Consider the following 22,790-nt stretch of genomic DNA (forward strand, 5'->3'; position numbering starts at 1 on the left):
GAGATTTATTATATTTTCTTCAAACTTAAATAATCTTAAGAAAAAATTATACATAATATATGTAATTAAAAGAATAGTTTTACAGGTACAATAGGTTAAATATGATTGATTGTTTAAAAAAAAACAAAACAAAATAAAATAAAAACAAAAACAAAAAAAAAAAAACAAACGGTGATAATTAGACATAATGTTTGGACACATGCGCTGTTAATAAGATTTTTAATAAAAAATTTAGTACATAGAGTATTGCTCTCTATCTATATATATATATATATATATATATGTGTGTAAATATAATCTTATTACAAATTTTGAGATGATATAAAAATAATAGTGTAGGATTGACTAGTGTAATTTCTACTTACAATTTATTATATAAAAATAATTAAATAAATTAAAAAATATTGATTATCTAAAAATTGATAGAGATGCTTTTGGCTTGACAAGAGTTTAGCGGAATGAAAATGAATTTCAGCAAATACAATTTTTACTTTAAAGTTGTCTAAAAGTTAAACTCATCCCTTTTTAAACTCAAAAATGTAAAATTATTAAAAATGATATATAAATCTATTTTTAAATTTAATGATGTGTAAGTAATATAATTGGTTGATAATTAAAGAAGGTACGAGAGAAAGTGTTACATTTAATATCTTAATTGATTACCATAACTTTGAGTTTGAAAAGTGGGCCTAATTTTGTCTTAAATAGCAATGCTCTTAGGGTCCATTTGTTTTGGGTTATAGGGAATGCAATTGGATTAAGATGGATGTAGGATCCACTAATATTGTGTTTGTTAGCAAAATAAGGAATGGGATTCACAATATTTTAGGATTATGATAGGCCTCCGTAGATGGGATTAGTCCCCCCATAGGAGATGGTATTAAAAAAATAATCTCTTAGGATTAGAGGATGATTTACTATTTTGCCCTCTATTGTCCTACCTAATTTATTTATTCTATTGATTAGTATGGTCTTTTCTCTGTCATTTTTTTTAAAATTATTCTATCATTTTTTACTCTACTATTCTTTATATCAAAATAATTTAATATAAAAATATAATAGTATAATAATATTTATACCAAAAAAATTATATTAAAAAATAAAATAGTACCAAAAATATATATTTATGAAATATAATTTTAATATTTGTAAAATATTTTTTTTATATTAAAATATGTAATGCATTTATTAGTTGATATAAGTCCAAATTTGATAGTAATGCAATAAGGGTGTTTGTAGAATTTTATATAGTTAATTTCACTCCTATTTCTCAAAACAAGTAGGAACTATTATGAGTTCACTAGTTATCAACAAATACAATTTTCTTAGTCTCTTCACTAGTAATCTCCTAACTAATAATCTCATCTAACCTACCTCTGAAAACAAACAGGCCTTTGAATATATAAGTTAACTTTCTCTATAATGTCTTCTTTAATCATTACTTAATTATCTTTTTCACACATTACTATTAAAATAAAATAAAAAAAAATTATATTATTTTTCTTACTCTAATTAATGTGGGTCGGCCACATATGCATGCCACGTAAGTTGGTATTGAGAATCAACCTACAGAGTCGGTGGGTTTGTCTAAACTGGTTTAACACATAACAACCGGAAGTTAGTGGTCTTAGGATACAACATGTGGTGTGTGGGTGTATTTTGATTGATGAAAAAGTTAGAATTCGTGATTTTGTATTGAATGTCTAGAAAATTGTATGAAATATGATATATAATAATTAATAAAGAGTACAGACACATGAAGTTTCAAAAGCACTAAATAATTTTTGAGGCACAACACATTTATTTGATCATGACAAACTTTTTTGTCGGAATGCATCAATAAAAAGTGAATTTTTATTACATAGTCAACATACAATTTTAATTAGAAGAATTTATACATATTTGACATGAGAACTCACTAATATTACGAAGAACAAAAAACTATAAATAAGATGAGAAACTCCTCAGCAGCAATCCCACCTGGTTGAAAACTATGGAGCCATTGAGCATAGTTTTCTATCTCTTGTTAACTCTCGCATTGCTTCAAACCCTCCTTTCACTTGCTAGAGGAAACAGAACATGTCGAAAGCTTCCTCCTGGACCGGCCGCGCTGCCCGTGGTCAGCAACCTTCTCAAATTGGGGACAAGCCCCACAAGTCCGTGGCCGAGTTAGCAAAAACTCATGGCCTAATCATGAGTCTGAAACTCGGCCAACTAACGACAATTGTCGTTTCTTCATCAACCATGGCCAAATAAGTCCTCCAAAAGCAAGACTTCGCCTTCTCCACCAGATCCATCCCCAACTCACTCCATGCCCATGACCACAACCATTACTCAATGGTTCGGTTGCCCGTTGCAGACAGGTGGCGAAGCCTCTGAAAAATCATGACATCCAATATCTTTTCAGGTAAATGCTATACAAACACTGTTGGAAATTGGGTCGGGTATTGGACCCGAATTTGGGCGTCCATGTGACATAACCCATGACCCATTCAAATTACCCATGTAATTTGAATTTGATATCCAGATTATTGTAGCTCGCCTTTTTTGCGCCCCCTTTCGGAAGTTTGAAAAGAAACCCTACAGTTCGGACTCCCGCAGTTCTGAATCTATCTCACAAGTGCAATGTGAAATTGATAAACACCAAAGAGTCCAAATTTAGCAAATCTTTAGAAAATCGATTTTAGAATCAAAACGTCAAAATTGGACTGCTTTGCCAGATACAGAGTCGCCGCCTGAATATTTTGTTTTGGAAAATTTAGGAAATCCATGGCTCGTGCCAAAGGCCACTTATCTGTCATCACCAAGATTGTCTCGGTTCGGGAACTTAGGTACGAGAGGGGAAGGTCATGAATGCATTTGAGCACCCCCGCTCGCCCGATCAAAGATTCGCCTTTACTAATCATGATGCAATTCTTATTCACATTATATGCTCTTGTTCCGATTATTAGGCTAACTTTACTATGCGATGCATACAAGTATAAACTAATTTTGCAAATATTGGAATACTTTATTCATGTTTGTTTTGAAAAACAAAAGTGCTTTGAATATGTACCACTTAAAAAAGTGATCGCATATGAACATTATTCAAATTATTTCAATTTAAGCAAATAGCCATCATCCACAGGCATTCCAAGCAGTTTTATCAATTAAGCATTTAGCCTCATGGCAAGCATGCTAGACATAGCAACAATCACACTTATGCAACGTGCTAAAGCATAAAAACTTACCTAATACTCCAAGCCAAAAGAGAAACTAGTTATAAAAATACATGATCCTAACTATGCAATATAGCTAATGTAACACATACGATATGCAATTAAATAGGCTTGGCTACTAATATGGCATGTGAATCAATTTGATAGTATGCAGTTTAACATGTATTCAAAGAAGTATGTAAACAAGCAATTTAAAATGATGAACCGAGCCCCGGTGTATGTAAGACAAGTGGATGCAAACATAAATAATGCTAAATAAAACATGATGTCCCTAATCTAACCATCATAAGCGATTAAATAAAAAGGAGAAAGACGTGAGGTTGGAAGATATACACATTATTACAAAATTGCGCCCTCACATAGGAGGGTCTGAATGTATGAGTGTCCAAATTAGCTATTTATTACAAATCCAAAATGAATAAACAATTAAAAGGGATGTCTATTATAACAACAATACATATGCAATGCTCGCGTGATGCTCCTCGGAAGCCACTCTGTCTGCCTTGCCTTGTTGGGAACTGTTCTGTTTCACCCCTAATCACTTTTGCAGTCACTACTGCTAACCAAAAGTATATGGTGTAACAACCCTCATACTGTTTACTGATTAAGGACTGATTGATTACCGATAATTACCGATTACTGCTAAACGGAACTGATAACTGACTGATAATTGAACTAAGTAAAGTACTGAACTGACTGATTGAAATTGGAATCTGAATTAACTGAGTATATGTTACTTAATTGCATTCTATCTGTTTGATTGTCTGATTATCTGTTCATGTTTATATGTTTAAACTGCTAATTGAAGGCCTTATCGGCGGCCGAATTAGAAACCGATTGATGTTCCGTGACCCTCATAATTAATGCGATTTTATGGTATATTTATCTGAAAACTGATTAGGTATGATTAAATTAGATTAAATTAAGCTAATTAAAGAGTTGGACTTAATTACCATTTTGCCACTTAAGTGGCCCACTACTTGGATCATCTTTGATTCTCATTATGCTCACACATACACATTTCATCAGCTCATTTTGAGCACACCACCGACTAGAGAGAGGGAGGTAGGGAGTTAGAGTGAATTCACCTTGAATTCCTTGGAAACTTGAAGAATTGCTTGGTAATTGAAGTGTATTTGCATATTTGAGCTCCCTCACTCCTAATTCTACAAGATTAAGGTAGGACATCCATCTTCTTGTTGCTGTCCTTGAGTTCATTCTTGCATGATTCATGTTAATTTGTAGAGCTAAGTCATGATTTGGTCCATAAATGATGGATTGAAGATCATTTCTTGCATGCATGTTGGTATTGTTGCATTTTGAGGTTGATTACATGGACATTGGTACATGCATGCTCATATTGTTGTTATAGACCATGTTTTCATCTGGTTTTGGAAAGAAATGAGCTCATTTGAGCAAGCCTTGGAGCTTCAATTTGGTTTAAAACTCATTCATGCATGTTTGAATGTTGTTCTTGAAAATGGGTTTGAATGTGGTTGTATTTGACTCACCTTTGGGGCTTGAATTCATAAATTGAGCTTTGAAACTTGTTATACATTGAATTTAATGATGTTTTCCAGAATTTGGGCCCAAGAGGTCGAGTTTGGAGTGGTTGAATGCTTGGTTTGAGCTTGGGAGGCAGATCTGGAAATTCCAGATTTGGCTTCCTCGCTCGAGCGAAGGATTCCCCGCTCGAGCGAGCACCTTTGTCCAGGGCTCCGCTCGAGCGACCATCGAGCGACCATCGCGCGTAAAATTTCAGCATCCAGTACTTTTACTGTTTTGCAGACCGCTCGAGCGAAGGATTCCTCGCTCGAGCGAATCCTTTGATTTTGGACTTACGCTCGAGCGTAGAAAGTCTCGCTCGAGCGAGGCTCTTATTTTCAGCAAAGTTTGCAAAATGTTTTCTAAGTGTATTTTTGCATCCTCATCCCATCCTAGGCATTCTTAGGCCTAGTTTAAGGCATCTTAATGAGGATATCATTGTAGAACACACCAAGGCAAATTAGGGATTAAGTTATAAGATTTCCCAACTGTGTAGCTTAGTGTGTGTTCAATCTGTTAACTGTGTAGGGTTGGCGACTAGGGAGACACGCTCTAGCATACTGTAGCCCAGAACTCTGTGAGTAACAATTGTGTAAAGATATGTTCAACTGATTATCTTTTGAATACTGAACTGAACTGTTTACTGAACTGGTATTATTTACTGAATGAATGTATGTCCTTTATTTCTGAACTGTACTGTGGCATCCTTAGTATCTACGGTTTACTGTTACTGTTACTGTTACAGAGATCTCTGTCGGTTCCCTCGTGGAACCACTACTGTTTACTGACTGATGGCCATCATTACTGTTCGGTCTTTTAAGACCTACTGTTACTGTTATGCTAATGGATGTACCACATATGACTGTTTACTGTACTGAGCAACTGAATTACTGATTGAAATGAACTGTTTTCATTACTGTAAGGACATTCATTCTAAACCCCTTTACGCTTTATGTTATTCACTGGGCTTTAGCTCACTGCTCATATATATATGTAGGTGTACAGGCACCAGACCGCAGCTAGAGGCGTCAGGGTTACTCCAGTTTTGTCAAGCCAGCCTTTGTGCCTCACTGCGAGGTTCCGAGCCTACTGTTAAGGCTTAGGGGTGTTTTAGAATTTCCCCCCCTTTTTGTACTGTTTCACTGTTTTGTATAGACTGACCGTTTACTGTACTGTTATACAGGGAGTAGGTCCCTGTACTGTGTGACTGTTAATTTTGTATACTGTGTTGTACAGACGGAATGTTTTCTGTACTGTTATGTGGGGTTGAGTCCCTAGTTAAATGGATGTGAATATTGTGTATACTGTTCTGTACTGTTTTTGTATAATGTATGAAAAGCCTTTTTGCATACAGACTGTCACAGCTCAATGGACACTATTTACTTACTGTATTGGCTTCCGCCAGGCCCTGTACTCTGTTTCACTGTATTACTGTTCAGCAGGCCTTCGGTAATCTCGGATTACTGGCCGGTTACGGTGCTAAACCCATAGGGCCGGGTTTGGGTCGTGACATATGGTTTGCCATATATTGGGGTCTGGCTGACCCGCAATCGATTTGACCTCAAATAAATCCGACCATGCCTTATTTCTTTGTAGAAGACTGTTTATTCGTGCCTGAGGTGAAAACAATGCAGACAGGGTGTTCCGAATTCTGTTTGTCCCTTTTACACTTCTCTATCATTGGAAAGCCTCGAGATAAGGGTGGGATTGTTTTTAAAATATTAATGAGCAAGTTGATTGCTTGATGATTTCGGGTACAATTTGGACAAAAATTGGTCAATGAATGGAACCACCCCTCCCTCCTATCATAGATTGAAGTCAAAGAGGGAGGTAGAGAGTTCATCTAAAACATCATGAATTGATGTTTAGACAAGCCTTGACACAATAGACTCGGCATAATGTCCAGCTGAATCCACGCAATATACTTATTTTCTTTATGTGGGTTTATTCATTTTAGCAATTTTTGTTAGTCCTTTCCATTCTTTAATTCATTCACTCCAAGGTGATGATTATGTCCACTAAATGAGAAGCGCGCCAACTGAAAAGTAATTCTTAATATGAAAGAGAGATTATACCGTTGGCGATGAACCTCCGTAGAGATTAAGCCATTAAGCATAGATCTCTAGCTCATATTTTGAATAACCATCAACCATTTGAAGTCAGTCTTAATTTAAAGAAATGGATGATAGGTGACGCTTCAAGATTCGTCTAGAACATCATGAATCGGTGTTTAGACAAGCCTTGACACAATAAACTTGGCATCACGTCCAGCCAAGCCCAAGCAATATGACTCATTTTCTTATGTATGTTGATTGCTTTTAAATCAATTTTCTTAGTCATTTCTATTTTTTAGTCTATTTGTCCGAAGTGATTATTAAGTCCTCTAAAAGGCGAAAAATGTCAAATGGGAAGTTGTTCTTGGCATGAGAGAGATGTAATGCCCTGGTAATGAACCTCCGAAGAGGTTAAACCATTTAGCATAGAAGGTCTCTTTTTCATACTAAAATCAACATGTATGGGACTTCAATTCACCATTTTCAATTAGATTACAACAATATACAATATCACAATAAATCAAAGCAAAAGAGCAAAATAAGTAAGAAATGCAGGAAAATGAAAGGTTTGTGAAATTCACCTTCCAAGAAAAGGATGAACTCCTTAGTTTACAAACTCCCTCTTGATCACCCTCAAGTATAAGAAGTGTGTTCTCAAATCCTCAGTAGCTATGGAAGTTTGGAAGTATTTTGGCTCAAGGTTGAAATGTAGACAAAATTACTCTCCTTTCTCTCTAACTCTCTTGAATCATTCCTTAATCAAAAACCTCTCTTTTTTGCTGAGCCTCTCCCTCTTTATATAAGCCAAAACATATAATACAATAATATATAATAATTTATGCCTAATCTTTATATTATATACATATAATATAATAATCATATCAACATAAGCTAATAACATATATGTATATACATGCCTGATGTTTGATCTCGATCAGCCCTCGGCTGACCGACATCAAACAATTTTTTTATTATTTTATTTTATAATATATATAATATAATATATAAAATATATAATTTATACCAATTGATATATAAAAAAACATCAAAAATATGAACAAACACAAAAATTATGCAAAAGTACAAAATATTAAATGAATGAAATATTTAGTAGTTTTAAAGCAATATGGCCAAAATGGTGAAGGTTGGGATTAAAGTTCAAATTTTATCTCTCTTACTGAGGATTCTGTGAGAAACACATTGTAATTGTTATCATCCGGTAATCAAAAGAAAACGCCCAAGTCTTAAGGCCGGTCAACATGGGGTGTCTACAATTATCCTATTTGTTAGGATAACCCTCTATCTATCTACATCTATCCTATCCTTAGGAGATATATCTGATTATATATATGGTTATATATTTGATTATATATCTGGATGATATAGAACAACAGATACGTTATGTGGTTTTTACCCATAATATTTTTCTCATACTCTCTCCCATATGAAAATCGATTAAGTCTTTGCACTGTGAATAGAGTGAATGATACTCATACTGTGGTATCACTCCATTGTTGGGAGTTCATAGTTCGTGGTTGTCAAGCACATGATTTACCCACAAGGTTCTTCGTTTCGGATTCTTTTACACAAGGTATGGTTTGAATCTTTTTACCCACTGCGTTATGTGTATCTTACATTGGTTTCAGAGCCATAAATGGATATTTTCGTGCTTGTTTTTTTTGCATTAAAATATGTATATAATTATATATATATATATATACACATATGATATATGCATGAAAAATTAATATTTTTCCAAATTTTCTCCGATCAGCCTGAAATTTACATAAATTGTAGTATATTTCATGTAGAATATATCTTCAAAATTTCATGAAAATCCAATGGTCGGATTTTGAGAAAAATGGAGATTCATATTTAATTTTTCGTAACTTTGACTGCATGCTGGTTTTACATGCTTTGTTTTTATGTTATGAAAATTATATATTTTGAATCCTTATTTCGATACCTTCGAAATGGTATATTATGAGCTTGATTCTGACTTACGGCTGATGAGAAAAAACAAATCCTAATTTGGATTCGTTTTGTGTTTTTGGTGGCTTAAGGAAGAAGATGAAGTGTAGAGTTTTTGCACGTCCACTCTCATTAGAAAGAGAGTGTGATACACCTTATTATTTATGTTTGTTAAATGCCTATTTGTGAGTCCACCAATATTTTTATTTTGAAAATGGAGTCTGGCAGTACCAAAACTGGACCAAAAAACACCCTGGAAGCCAGCACGTGCGCCGCACGCGCCAGATGATGCCGTCAGTGGCGGCCACTTGCTGCCACGTGTCATCACGTACCAGATGCGATTCCCACGTGCCCTCACGAGCTCATCAGTCGTGTTGTCCATGCACGCACTGTCCGCGTCTTCCACGCGCGCGTCTTGCGCTGTCCAAGCACACCCTGTGTTATGCCACGCGCCGAGCCGAGCCTCGAGCCGAACTGCGCCATTTTCCGCACAATCTTGGCTGCTAGTTTTTAAGGCTCTGTTTGTTTGTTTTAAAAATTCAAAATTGCTTTAAATGGTCATAAGTAATTCGTTATAGCTTTGTTTTGAGCGTGGTTGGTATTGTTGGACTTATAATTAAAAAATTTATCTATTGTAAAATTTTCAAAATTTTATGAAAATAAAAAATAATTTTCCTGAAATAATAATTCATTATTTCTGTTTTAAAATACTTCTGGGGTTGCATAACTAAGTTTCTGAGGCTGAAATTTTTATGGTAAACTATTGTAATGGTTTACTATTTACTGATATGATTTTTGCATTTTTCCAAATTCTGGAATATTTATTTCTGATTTTATGTGTATTTATTAATTATTTAAAATTTCATAAAATTTCATAAAATTTTAGAAGTGATGTACTTTCTGTTATGGCATAATCTGAATATTAAACATAGCATATTGTTGGTTTTTTCCTAGAATTTCTAATATGTTGTGATTAGAAAAGCATGATTAATTATTTTTTTATTTAAATTCCATTATTAATTGTAACATAGCATGAGTTGATTGTGAATCTACATTAAGATGCTATTGTATGCAATTATAATATTTTATCATGCTTTAGTCATGCCATAGTCAGTGGGAGATTGTTCGGTTGAGAGAAATCTTTGTAGATTTACTTTTGAAAACTAATATTTTGCGTATGCATTAAATTAAATTTTGGATAATTGTCACCTGTGGCGTAAGAGATGAGTACGAGCATAACGGATTTTTGATCTTGTGACTTGTGTAATATTGTCACTATTTAATTTATACTTTTGTGGCAAAATTATATTATGTTAATCAAGTTAATCCTAATGCGAATTTCTCTCTAAATTGACTTAGCTTATGGAAGTTAATTTGATTGACCTAAACTTAGTAGAGATGTTCAAATGTGAACAATGTAATCATATTCTTTAGATGAGCAAAAAATCTTGAAGATTTTAGGTCCGACCTTAATTGAGCCAAAGTAATGAAACATGACTCAAAGTTGTCGTGGTTTTGTTGCCTTGTTTGGCACAATAAAAACGGATGTGTGCGCTATGGTTAGCGGCATACTACATAGTTTTGATTGGCGAGTTTTGGAGTTGTGAAATTAGTAAACCCTCAATAGATCTGTATATGATCTTGACTATTGAGTTACGCGGATTGACTTTTTAATTTGACTTGTAATAATGTTGTATCATTGGATGAAGTAACATTCAAGAGTCACGTCATTCAAGAAATGCGAGCTTAAATGAATTAGTCATTAAATGTAAGACAAGTAGCCAGTATGAGCAGTGTTTTGCTCTCTACCCAATTGTTGGGAGTGGATGGAGTAAAATTTCATGCACTATAATAGTGTGCATTGAAGTATCACTAAATGAAGAGATTAGCGCAAGTGGCTGCAAAATCTATTAACACTAAGTGAAAAGATTAGCACCAAGTGGCTGCAAAATCTATTAACATTGCCAACTTGTCAAAGTCTGGACACTTACTGTTTCCACACTTAAGTGTGAGACATGAGGAGGTGCTTCTTTGTATGATTCCATAGCTAGGCTAACGCTTTTAAATAACATTTACCACTAAGCGCAAACATTGTACCATAGTAATGAAAAAGGTCAAGGCTAACAAGTTTGTTATGACTCTAAGAATTTGACGCATTGCTTGTGAGAGCATTGTGTTAAATTAGACTGTTTAGCCTAATTCGCGCTTAAGTTAGTTCAGGAGCTATCATAGATTGATAGCTTATTCTTTCATTCTTGTAGATAGTAGAATTAATTGCAAGTAACTAGGAAGCGAGAAACAAAGATGGCAAGAGGAGTATCGTCATCTTTCAACTAGATGCAGTTAAGTGTATGGAGAATAAAATTGACTTGAAAGTGCAGAGGATTAGCACTTATTAGTCAAATTTGTGACTTAGGCACACTTGATATCTCCATGACATCCTTTTATGATCTAGTGAATATCAATTAGTCGTGAGTCATTACCTAGTTGGGCCTAAACCTTTTTAAAACTTGTCTTCGAGAGCTCACACATTAGGATAATTGGAATTAGTTTATGACATTGGTTATGAACCGGTGGCTTATTATACTTAATACCATTAATAGAAGATGACATGGATGGTTTGAGTAAGCCCTCTCGGGCCCACTCGCTTGGGACATCCTGCTCTCATGTGAATGTATAACTTTGTTCCCAATGGTTGCGCACAAGTAAATAGGAAAGCCGCAGAAGGGCATTTGTATTGGCGCATTTAGTTCACTATGATATTTATGACTGGATGTGTAAGGGTATGACAGCTAGCCTCAATCTCGACACATTTATAGATTACGATACGCATCTGAGTCAAGACTATTTGATCTCTCATAAGTCAAAAGTTTTGAGATAATTTTTGACATTGCATATCTGAGGTCGAAATCAATCAAATAACAGCTTTCGTGCTTTTTAGTTTTGACTAAAGTGGCGAGTATCTATTTGAGTTATTTTAGAAAGCTCTGTGAAGAGAAATGGATGCTTGGAAAATTGATTATTCCTAGTACTTAGCAATACAATGGTGTAGTAGAGATAAGGAATTAAGTATTGTTAATGTTAGGTAGATGATGGCGCAAAATATTTCCCAATTAGGAATTGCACTTTAGTTTGTTGCTTATATCCCTAACTAAGTGCCCTCCATATCAGATTTTATACTCCATTTGAGTAATGGGCTAGCGGAGAGCCGTCTATAGGCGATCTGTAACCGTTAAGCAGCTTATCTTTATTTTACTTCTCATAAGGTTGCGAAGTTAAGACCTAGGGTTCTATGGTGCATTATTGTATGTTGTCTTGTAAACACTTAGGGTCATGTGGCGTATTATTGTATGTTGTCATGTAAACCCTCCGGGTCATGTGCATATAGGTAAGCAGCTCTATGGGAGTGTAACTAAGTCACATAAAGTTTTCTTGGTAAAGATGACGTGAATAGAGTTTTGGAACTCTATAAGATAGAGAATTCTAAGCATAGCGCTCTATGTAGCCTAGTTGAGAATAGAAAGAAATTTCCAATATCCTAGGGATAGGGAGAGCGATGTGCCTACTAATAGATTACTCCATTAGAGAAGAATACTCTACCTTATTAGTTGCGTGGTAGCGAATGTTAAAATTTTTCACGTCATCACTGGGTGATTGAGAGGGAAATATTCATGATTGCTCCGCAAGATGATAAAGAGCCTAGGATAATGCCAAAGGCTATAGTCCCCTGTTTTTAGAAAGTAGATCAATGTTGCGCAGTTTAAGACAAAGTCTTTCAAGATTAACCATGTCTATAATTTGGTTGACTTTTCATTATGACGCGAAACTGTTCTAAAGTTATGCGTAATTTGGATAGTCATTGTTGAGGCATAAGGCTCGCTAGATACCGAAAAGTCGCTCCATTGAGGAAGGTGTAGACCATGAGAAGACTTCCTCCTAGGGAGTGAGATTATTTTGACTTAGGCTATGATTAACATAAGTTCAGAACATTGATTTATGGACATTGTGACCCAACTTCTCGTTGGAGAATTGGATAAGTAGATCCCTAGGGATTTACCTTCTGCTTTTATGGTGAAAAGTTAGGAGCGCAAAAAGGTTGCTAGTTCCAATAAATTTTTTACAGCCTAAAACAGTTATCCAAATAGTGGTTCTTAGATTTCGTTGAGCCATGATAGGCCAACGATAATTGATGAAGACCACTAAGGCATGGTCAATGGTCCAAAAGAAGCTTTTCCTTACTTAGTCATTATAAGCTAGGAATTTATAAGGTTGTCGCCACCTAGGGTGGGCAGTCCTCTGTTTTAGATATGATGGACATGGGTTATAGCGACCCTGGTTTTGACCCGTCTCTTGTGGTGTTCCGGACTCGGGTTTGTATGGTTTGGATGATGGTTCATGTCTTGCTTCCCTTGTCTCCCCTTAATGTTGGTTATTGGGTTGTAGTTGTGTGTTTGGAACAGGTTGGTTGTTTATTTTTCCAAGCCTTTGTTGCCCAGAATTTGGCTCTTCTGCTCGAGCGGGCATTCTTGCGCTCGAGTGGGCTTTTGAAATTTGCTCTACGCTCGAGCGGGCATTCGGGCCCTCGAGCGAGGACTATGTCTGCAAAAATACTGTGAGAGTGTATTTCATGCTCGATCGGAGGGTTTCACGCTCGAGCGGGGCTTTACACGCTCAAGTGGACCGCGCTTTATCATATCGTGAAAGTGACATTTCAAATCATTTTCTGCTTTCTCTCTCTCTCTATAAGTCTCTAAATTTCCAAATCTTGAGCTTCTCTCTCTTAAAACTCACATTCTCTCTAAGATTTCATCTAAATCCATTGAGTTCTTGACCTTAATGTCTTTGAAAATAAGGTGGAGGGCTTCAAGAGCTTCGTATTAATCTAAGTAAAAGTGGGTTTCGTCATTTTTGGAGTTCAATCTTGCTTTGCTCGTCTTCTCTTCTTGAGGTAGGGAATTTCTACACTCTAATGTGATTTTTAACTTAGTTATATGCTATTGTGTATAGATGATGAGATTTGGTTGTGGTTTGGACAAATCTAAGATTTTGGTGTGAAATGAAACGAGGGGTTTTGATGAATATGAGGTAAATGAGCATGACGCTTGAATATATGATCATGTTGTGCCAAAATAGTTGATTTTGGTGTTTGGGTTGATATGTGGAACGAGGGAGATTTTGCCCTAATTTGATTAAATTATTATTTTGTATAAATGATTGGGATTAGTATTGAAAATGTGAAATTAGAAGGTTATGGGTATAGATGGTGAAATTAGATATGTATTATCTTACACTTTTGGAAGTTGTAAATAAACTATTTATCTTGAGATTGAATATCTGTTTAGAGATAAATGTATTGGGCTATCGGTGGAGGATAGCTATGATTGTTGTAGAAATTACATGAGAATTAGGCGATTAATGCTAATCCATTGTTGGTGTCATTGAATATGACCATGTTATAAATACATTGTATATGTATGTTTATTGGGAGGAGAAAGTGGATGTACTCCATACATGATTATGTTTATAAATACATTGCATATGTATATTTGTTTGGGAGTAGAAAGGGGATAGACTCCATTTAAAGCAAGTTGGCCAGAGTGTCCTAGGTAAAAGACCCGAAATTTTATATATAAATGGGTGTCGATTCCTTCGGACAAAATATCCGTAAAATGGTAGGTTTGAAGTGTTTATGTGTATTTTGCATGGTTGTAAAACCATTGAGTTGTAGTCTCATTTTGGTTGTTAAAAGATAATGAATTTAACTCATGAATTGGGTAGCATATATGAACTAAAAATGAATTGAAGGAAAATGGAAAGAGGTTAAGTCTTAATGGCATATGAATATGCAGGCCTTGTGGATGTTTTAGTATCGGTATTGTTCATGCACGTAGTATTTATACCTTTGCTAAACCTCATATATTGTGTTAGATTATCTCTACTTGACTGTTGGCTCACCCTATACGGAAATATCATTTTCAGGTGCAGGTGAAATGTTTCCTCCAAGGCAATAGCGTGGATGGACTTTCGGGAAGCAAGAGCTTCTTAATTATGCCTTATGTTTGTATGTTTGTTATTTGTAAAGCCAAGGGCTTAAGATGTAATGAGCAAGACTCTATTTGCGTAACCAAGCAATGACTTGGAAAGATGTAAGCCTACATGACATTTAACTGGTTATTAAACAGTGAACTCTGATATATGAAAGTATGTTGTTTCTCATATTTATTCCGCATATGAGTTATCTTTATTGTATTAATTTGGGGGCGTCACATGGGTGATGTAATTTATATGCTCGGATGTACGATCCTTAGGGATTGTTTTGGGAAAATTCCCGGTTTGTCTTTGATGACTTACATAAGGAATATCTTAGAATGATTCTAGATGCAAAATTACAAACCCATTGACTTACCTATCAGTAAAAGCCAGAGCCTTAGCTATTGATTGAATCCTTGGATTGTCATTGGGAGAAATAGATGACCTATATTCCTTGATCTTTTTTGTTGTGAGAGCCTGAAGTACGCTATGTGGGCGTATTCGGCATAATGAGTGTTATCTTTGGTAAATGGTCAACTAAGTAGTTTAGACATTGACCTTGCTCATTAGACTGTGGATAGAGTGTTTTGCTAGTAGTATATAAATTTGCCCCTTGTAAGATTCAATGCGCTAGTTTGACGCATCTTGAATGAATGCAGATTGGTGTGACAACCCCGCCATGTATAATATTTTATATTTGGTTAATTAAGGAGATTTGGGATTTCAATTAATCGTTATCCTAATTTAATTTGGGATTTATGAGAATTGTGGAATCTAATTCATATATTATTAAAGATTTATTTGGGAATTAGAAATTAAGGGTCCAAGTAGCTTAAGGAAGTGAAATTAAGAAATTGAATAAATTTAATTTTAATTACGGACCCATTTGGGCGTTTAATTATATATTCGATTCAGTTTAGTAAAATTGAGATTCGATTAATTAGGTCCGAATTGGAGTTAATGAAGGTAATTAATTATGAGGATTGAGAATTGTGGTTATTATGAATTAAATTTAACTATGAGTTGTCCAATTTTAAATATGTAATTTATTGATGGAAATTTTGGGTTTAATCCGAAATTGAAGGGCCTTAATGATATGAGAGACCAAAATTTAGAATGGTAATGAGTTTAATTGGACATTTGGAGCTTTTTGGAAGTTTAATTAAAAATTTAATCCAGACTGATCAACTTAATTATGATTCGATTGGATATTTATTGGAGTCAATTAGACTAATTAAAATTATGTGGGATTTGTACGTAGTCATGATTAATTGGGTTAGAATTTTACATAACTAATTAAAATTAAGAGATAGTTAATTAAGCTAATTGTAATCAAAGATCAATCTCAATTAAGTATCCTAAGCAAGATTAATTAGTTAAAGAAAGAGTTAATACACCACCACATGGGTTCATATAATAAGGACAAGTGTCCACTAAATGAATAAAATAAAATAATAAAGGAAAAGATGAAGAATGAAGTCAAAGGTGGCCTTCAATCTGCTGGGCCTTCAATCTGCTGGAAACAAAGTTAGAAAAAGAACGAGAGGGCACGGGCTGAGAGAAACCGAGAGGAAGAAAGAAAAGGGAAGAAAAAAGCCTTGTGAGATACCAAAATTCAAACTTAAAATTGTGAAAAATTCATCTTTAGGTAAGAAATTCCATCCTCTTTCTAGTATTGTTTAAATAATCTAGACATAAATTGATTTAAGATGGATTTTGAGAGGATTAAAAATGAAGAATTGAGAATCAATTATATAAATTGATAGTGTTAGGTTTTTATTCTTGACAACCCCGTTTGACAAAACTCCTTTTAGATGTATTTATTTTCGCACTTTTATTTCAGTGAGGCTATGAGTTTATTAGATGCGAATCCAAACCCGAATCGAACCATGCAGAGAAGTTTGTGATGTTAATGCTTTCAAGATTGCCACTTCGCTGATTATTACGGGGGTCGAGCTGACCGGTCAGCTCGCGGCCGAAGCAAAATGCAAAATTGCATTCAAAATTGCATGTCCGTCGTTGCTCGCTCGAGCCAAGGAATTCTCGCTCGAGCTAGGGCTTGCTCGCTCGAGCCAAGGAATGCGCGCTCGAGCCAAGGATTGCGTCCATACAAAAACCTGAAAGAGTGTATTCCTCGCTCGAGCCAAGGATCCGTCGCTCGAGCCAAGGCACTAGTAGAAATCATGAAAAATACACTCCTCGCTCGAGCCAGAAAAGCTTCGCTCGAGCGAGCCTCAGAATCCGGATTTCTCAAGGAGTTTGTTTTCTTCCCAATCTAGGATTACTTTTGGTTCTCTATAAATACTTGGTTTTCTCCCAAAACTAAGTGATTGAAAAAAAGTCCTCCAGATCTTCTTTTTGGTTCTTAAAGTTTATATCTGGGGATATTTTGTTTGTTTTCTTTGATGTTTTTTTTGAGTCTTCAACTCATGATTTAAAGAGAGTACATCAAAGGTTTGTTTGTTATACACAAAAGAGAGAGTTATTCTTCAGTTGTGGATTTTGAAGAATTCGAGCCTGAAGCTTTGGTGGAATCCGGAGTGGCTCATCAGAAAGACAATTCCGTGGTGAAGATGAGGTTGGAAGAGGCACATAGAGGTTGGTTCAATTAGGCGTTGTGGATTCGCTTGGTAATTGAGAGTATACCTGTGTAATTCCTTTAAATCTTCTTAGTGGATTGTTCTTGTGGCTGTTGCCCGTGGTTTTTTTATCACAGTTGGAGGTGTCCAATTGTGGTTTTTTCCACGTTAAATCGTTGTGTCTCTTTGTCTTGATTGTTTGATTGGGATTGTTATATTCTGCTTAAAATTGATACATAATCACAAATCAACATCTAGGGGATTTCTAGATTTTTCATATAGGAATTGGGTTTTGCATGTAAAATTAAGTTAGGTTGAAGATTATGAGTTATGATTCTTTAAATTTGTTAAGTTTGAGTTTAATTTTGAGAATCATTCTTGAATTGTGTTATAAAATTTGCATGCAACAATTATGTATTGAAGATCTGATCCATGCAATGGAATTAGGTTCAAATTTATGGAAATTAACTTAGAAATTAATCACTTTAGGTTTGAATTTAGTTGTCTTAACATGAAATTGAGTTTCAATTGTACATGCATTATGAATTTTTCAAGAATTTTGAAAGTTTAATTCATGTTTTAAAATTTGTGGATTTGAAATTGGGTTCGATATAGAGAAAATGAATTAAATCTAAAATTGGAAAAATTAAGAAATAAATTATAACTTGAATTTGACAATCAAGAATTAGTTTGATTTTAATTTGAATTTCATAAATGTAGATATTTTTCTAAGAGCCTTGTAGCTTTAATTTCATATTTTGTAAGAAAAAAGGAAGAAAAGTTTTGAATCATTATATTCATGAAGTTATAGTTTTGATATTGACAAATTAAGGAAGTTTTTGCATTAAGATTTGGAAATTAAAGAACGAATAGAAATAACCGAACGAACAAGTACCGAATGAACTGAATAGATTTAAGAACCGATTGAATGAATTGAACATGTTTTGAGATATTGTGCTTGAATGTGTTTGTGTAGGTTAGACGCCACATTGTGATCATGTGCTTCAAGGAGCTAACTGTGAGTAACAATGTTGTAAGGATATGTTCAATCGTATTTATTTTCAGATTGATAAATCATATTGCTTTCTGAAATGATACTTTTTATCGATTGAATGATGATCCTATTTTGAATTGTATTCGTGGCATCCATAGCGTATTGTGATTGTTATTGATATCGTTATTGTTACAGAGATCTCTGTCAGTTCCAAATCTTGGAATTAGTGTTATTGTTTCATGGCCATCAATTGATTGTTCGGTCTTTTAAGACCTAGTGTATTGTTGCTATTGGATGTACCACGTATGACCTATAAGAATATGATTGATTGGATCGATTGAATTGAACGATTAATTGACAAATGATAGTGATTGAAGTGTTCTAATGCTAATCGATTGTTTCAAAGACTGTAAAGGACATCATTCTTAACCTCTTTATACATTTGTTACTCACTGGGCTGTAACTCATTATTTTATATTTATATGTAGGTGATCAAGTGCAAGGGCGAACTTAGTGGCGTTAACCTAAACTCTGTTTTGTCAAGCCAACTTCTATGCCTCACTTTGAGGTTCCTACTAAGACAACCTTCAAGGTTTCATGGGTGATTTAGAGTTCACCCTTTTGTTTTGAACGTCACTGAGACTAGTTCTGAATGTTTTCATATCTGAAGTTAAGATTGGTTTTGTTAATGGGATTTAATCCCTAATTATGTTGTATTTTTGTACATAAGCTTGATGCCTAGACTGATGTGTATATACATATATGAAAGTTGTTTTGTTACATATTAGTCCTCACAACTCATTGGACGTTATATTTTATTATTTATAAGCTTCCACCAACTGATAAGCAGGCCTTTGGTAATCTCGGATTACTGACCGGTCATGACGCTAAACCTATAAGGACGGGTTTGGGTCGCGACAATTGGTCACCAAAATATCTTTAGAGAGGTAATTGCGCAAAAGGTAGTGATCTTGAACCATTTCATGTGAGGCGCACATGGTGGATTCCATTGTATATGCTTATCGCAAAAGGTGCTGATAAGGCTTATGCCTGAAATCTAGAATTGCGTAGACTGTGGTCTTATTTTTTAAATCGATCATTTATTTGTTGTGAGATGATGGGATGTTGACACTATTATAGTTTGTGTCATAATGATTAGCAAATGATGATGTCAGTAAGCAAGATTGGCTTACTCACACGAGCAATCGCCCTTGGCGCTTGGAAGCGAGCAAAAATGAGACTAGTGGTTTATTTTATTTGGAGCCAAGAGAGGCTTGAATTATCCACTATGTATGTCGCCTTGGTTACAACCAAGATGAGGTCGTGTTAAGGACCAAACATGGATGTTAGTACCCACTTTCCATGTTGTGGCTGTTATGATTAGCCAGATGCGAGATCTCAGTTGGTGCTTGGAAGACGAGCCAATAAAGAATTCGGGTTAGGCACTAGAAAGCGACTAGACTAAGATCTGTACGATGTATCGAGTATGACGTCACTCTTTTAGAAGAGTTACTCCACCGTAGTATGTATTCATACTATATGTTCTTGGCGACTAAGTAATGAGGTAAGAGAATGGAACCCTGTTTCCTCACTGTGTGAGTCTTACGTGTCATTATTGATATGACTTTCATTTATGTACCCTTTTGTGACTTTTGACTATGTCATAAGATAAGGGGTTGATGTTCTGCTACTTTAGTATGTTGCCTGCAATCATATATGATTCAGCCTTAAAGGACATCACTGGAAAAACGGTCAATCCTAAACTAAATGGCATAAGGGCAAAGGGAAGATCATCTGGTATTACACCACTGTTGTATATTCACTGTCGCCACTCACATTGCTCTGTATGAGAGACGGATTGAGTGTGAATATATTGCAAGAATTGAGAGGGTCAACCATGCTCTTTTGAGAGATTAGAGATGTTTTTTTGGACCAATGTAATTAGATGGGTCTGGGATATATGAGACACTATTTTTATTTCGGGTTAATGTCTCCATGCTGGCTAATTTTTTGAGTTCTAGTATAGAGCTCCCACATGCAGGTATTTCTCAGTGGTCGCACGGTTCATTGGCTAGTATGGGATTGTTCAATATTTGAGGAGATTGAGATAGAGATGTAACAGTGTCATGCCAACTCATGTGCGAGTGGGAGATGTTGTAAATTGGGCCAGGTATTGGACCCGTATTTGGGCGCCCATGTGGCATGACCCATGACCCATTCAAATTACCCATGTAATTTGAATTTGATTTCCTGATTATCCTATTTGTTAGGATAACCCTCTATCTATCTACATCTATCATATCCTTAGGAGATATGGATAGATAGATATATATGATTATATATTTGATTATATATCTAGATAATATAGAACATCAGTTATGTGATTTTTACCCATAATATTTTTCTCATACTCTCTGTCCAACTCTCTTCCATATGAAAATCGAAAGCCTTTGCACTGTGAATAGAGTGGGTGATACTTATACTATGGTATCACTCTATTGCTAGGAGTTCATAGTTCGTGATTGTCAAGCATGTAATTTACCCATAAAATTCTTCGTTTCAAATTCTTTTACGCAAGGTATAATTTGAATGCTTTCACCCACTACGTTATCTGTATCTTTCAAACACAATTTTTATATTATAGTCCTTTCATCACTGTGGTTTAATAACTGTAAAAAGACTACTACCACACGTGTACGAATTCTGTTTGTAAATCATTTTTCTGTCTTTTCAGGAAACAGGCTTGACGCTAACCAATACCTACGGCGGCAGAAGGTGGAGGAGTTCATTTCCTACGTCGCAAAGTGTTGCCAGGAAGGTGTTGCGGTGGATATAGGACGCGTAGCTTTCACAACTTTCCTAAATTTGTTGTCAAACACTTTGTTTTCGGTGGATTTGGCCGACCCAAGTCATGATTCGTCAAAAGAGTTCAAGGAGCTGGTTTCGAATATCATGGAAGAAGCTGGTAAGCCCAACTTGGTCGATTACTTTCCCGCGCTTATGAAAATCGATAAGGGGTCGGATGAGAGTCCACTTTGCGAAAATAATTCAGCTCTTGGGTCGATTGATCGATGAACGATCAGAATTGAGGAATTTGGGGAAGACTAGAGAAGGAAACGATGTCTTAGATGTCCTGCTTGATATCAATGAACAGAACAATGAAGAGATTGATAGACCTCACATTGAGCATTTGTTCTTGGTTCGCATTTCTCTCCCTCTTCACTAATATTTTACATTATTAACATGTGTTTTGAAGCCTTGGACATGATGTCTAATTTATACACCAATTCTGTTACAGGATCTCTTTGCAGCGGGGACAGATACAACTTCAAACACAGTAGAATGGGCAATGGCGGAGTTATTGCAAAATCCCGAGACTTTAAAGAAAGCCAAAGCCGAGCTTGAACAAACTATTGGCAAAGGGAAATTAGTAGAAGAATCGGACATTTCGCGCTTGCCTTACTTGCAAGCAATCGTGAAAGAGACCTCGAGGATACACCCACCCGTCCCATTCTTAATCCCTCGCAAGGTTGAGACAGATGTTGAAGTTTGTGGCTACATAGTCCCACAAGGAGCACAAGTGCTAGTAAATGCTTGGGCTATTGGCCGCGACCCAAGCATATGGCCATACCCAACCTCATTTATGCCTGAGAGGTTTTTGGGCTCAGAAATTGATGTCCGCAGTCAGGATTTTGAGCTTATTATAAGGATGGTTCCGATGATGTTGGGCTCGTTCATAAACTCGTTTGATTGGAAGCTTGAAGGTGTAATTGCACCAAGGGACTTGGACATGGAGGAAAAGGTTGGCATCACCTTACAAAAGGTACAAAAGGCTCAACCTTTGCGCGCTGTTCCAATTAATGTGTGACAATAATGTCTTCTTCTTCTTTTTTTTGTCTCTGGTAAATTTATGATCAATGTCATTGTCTATTGGCTTTATTGTCCATTTATGACAGTTTCTATAGCTCTTAGTTGTAAGGGTAATTGATGTGTATGTGTATTTATGATCTAGAACCAATATTATGTCTTGAAAGTTTTCAATAATACCAATTGATTGAAGTCAGATACTAGAACTCGATTCGAAAGTTTACAAATAAAAATTCCTCTGGTTCTGTCTTCAATGTTTTGGATGACTGTAGACTATGAAGGAAGAGATTGTGGAACTCATTGTGACAATGTAAACATTCAACATTAAACCCATAGACTTGTTTTTAGTGCGCAATTATGTGCCCAATATTATGGTGGTGTTTGATAATATTGTCAATTTCTGGTTTTTAAAAAAATTGTATGGTGCACACATCTTGATTACATTTGAAAACAAAACCAAGAAAACATGTTTGATGAGTTGACAAAAGTGTTTATAAAAGTAAAATTCATTACACAATTAAAGATTTGATCG

The 22,790-nt window shown here is 35.3% G+C and overlaps 1 pseudogene across 1 annotated transcript; it reads left to right on the forward strand.

Annotated features, from left to right (window-relative positions):
* Positions 1–1,993: 1,993 nt before the first annotated feature.
* Positions 1,994–22,454, forward strand: LOC114280041 (geraniol 8-hydroxylase-like; annotated as a pseudogene). Its single transcript, XR_014328162.1, has 3 exons — positions 1,994–2,407; positions 21,126–21,590; positions 21,690–22,454. The product of XR_014328162.1 is annotated as a geraniol 8-hydroxylase-like (transcript).
* Positions 22,455–22,790: the final 336 nt, after the last annotated feature.

Source organism: Camellia sinensis, chromosome 4 (genome assembly GCF_055761805.1).
Source record: "Camellia sinensis isolate YWXY chromosome 4, ASM5576180v1, whole genome shotgun sequence".
Classification (NCBI taxonomy): Eukaryota; Viridiplantae; Streptophyta; class Magnoliopsida; order Ericales; family Theaceae; genus Camellia; species Camellia sinensis.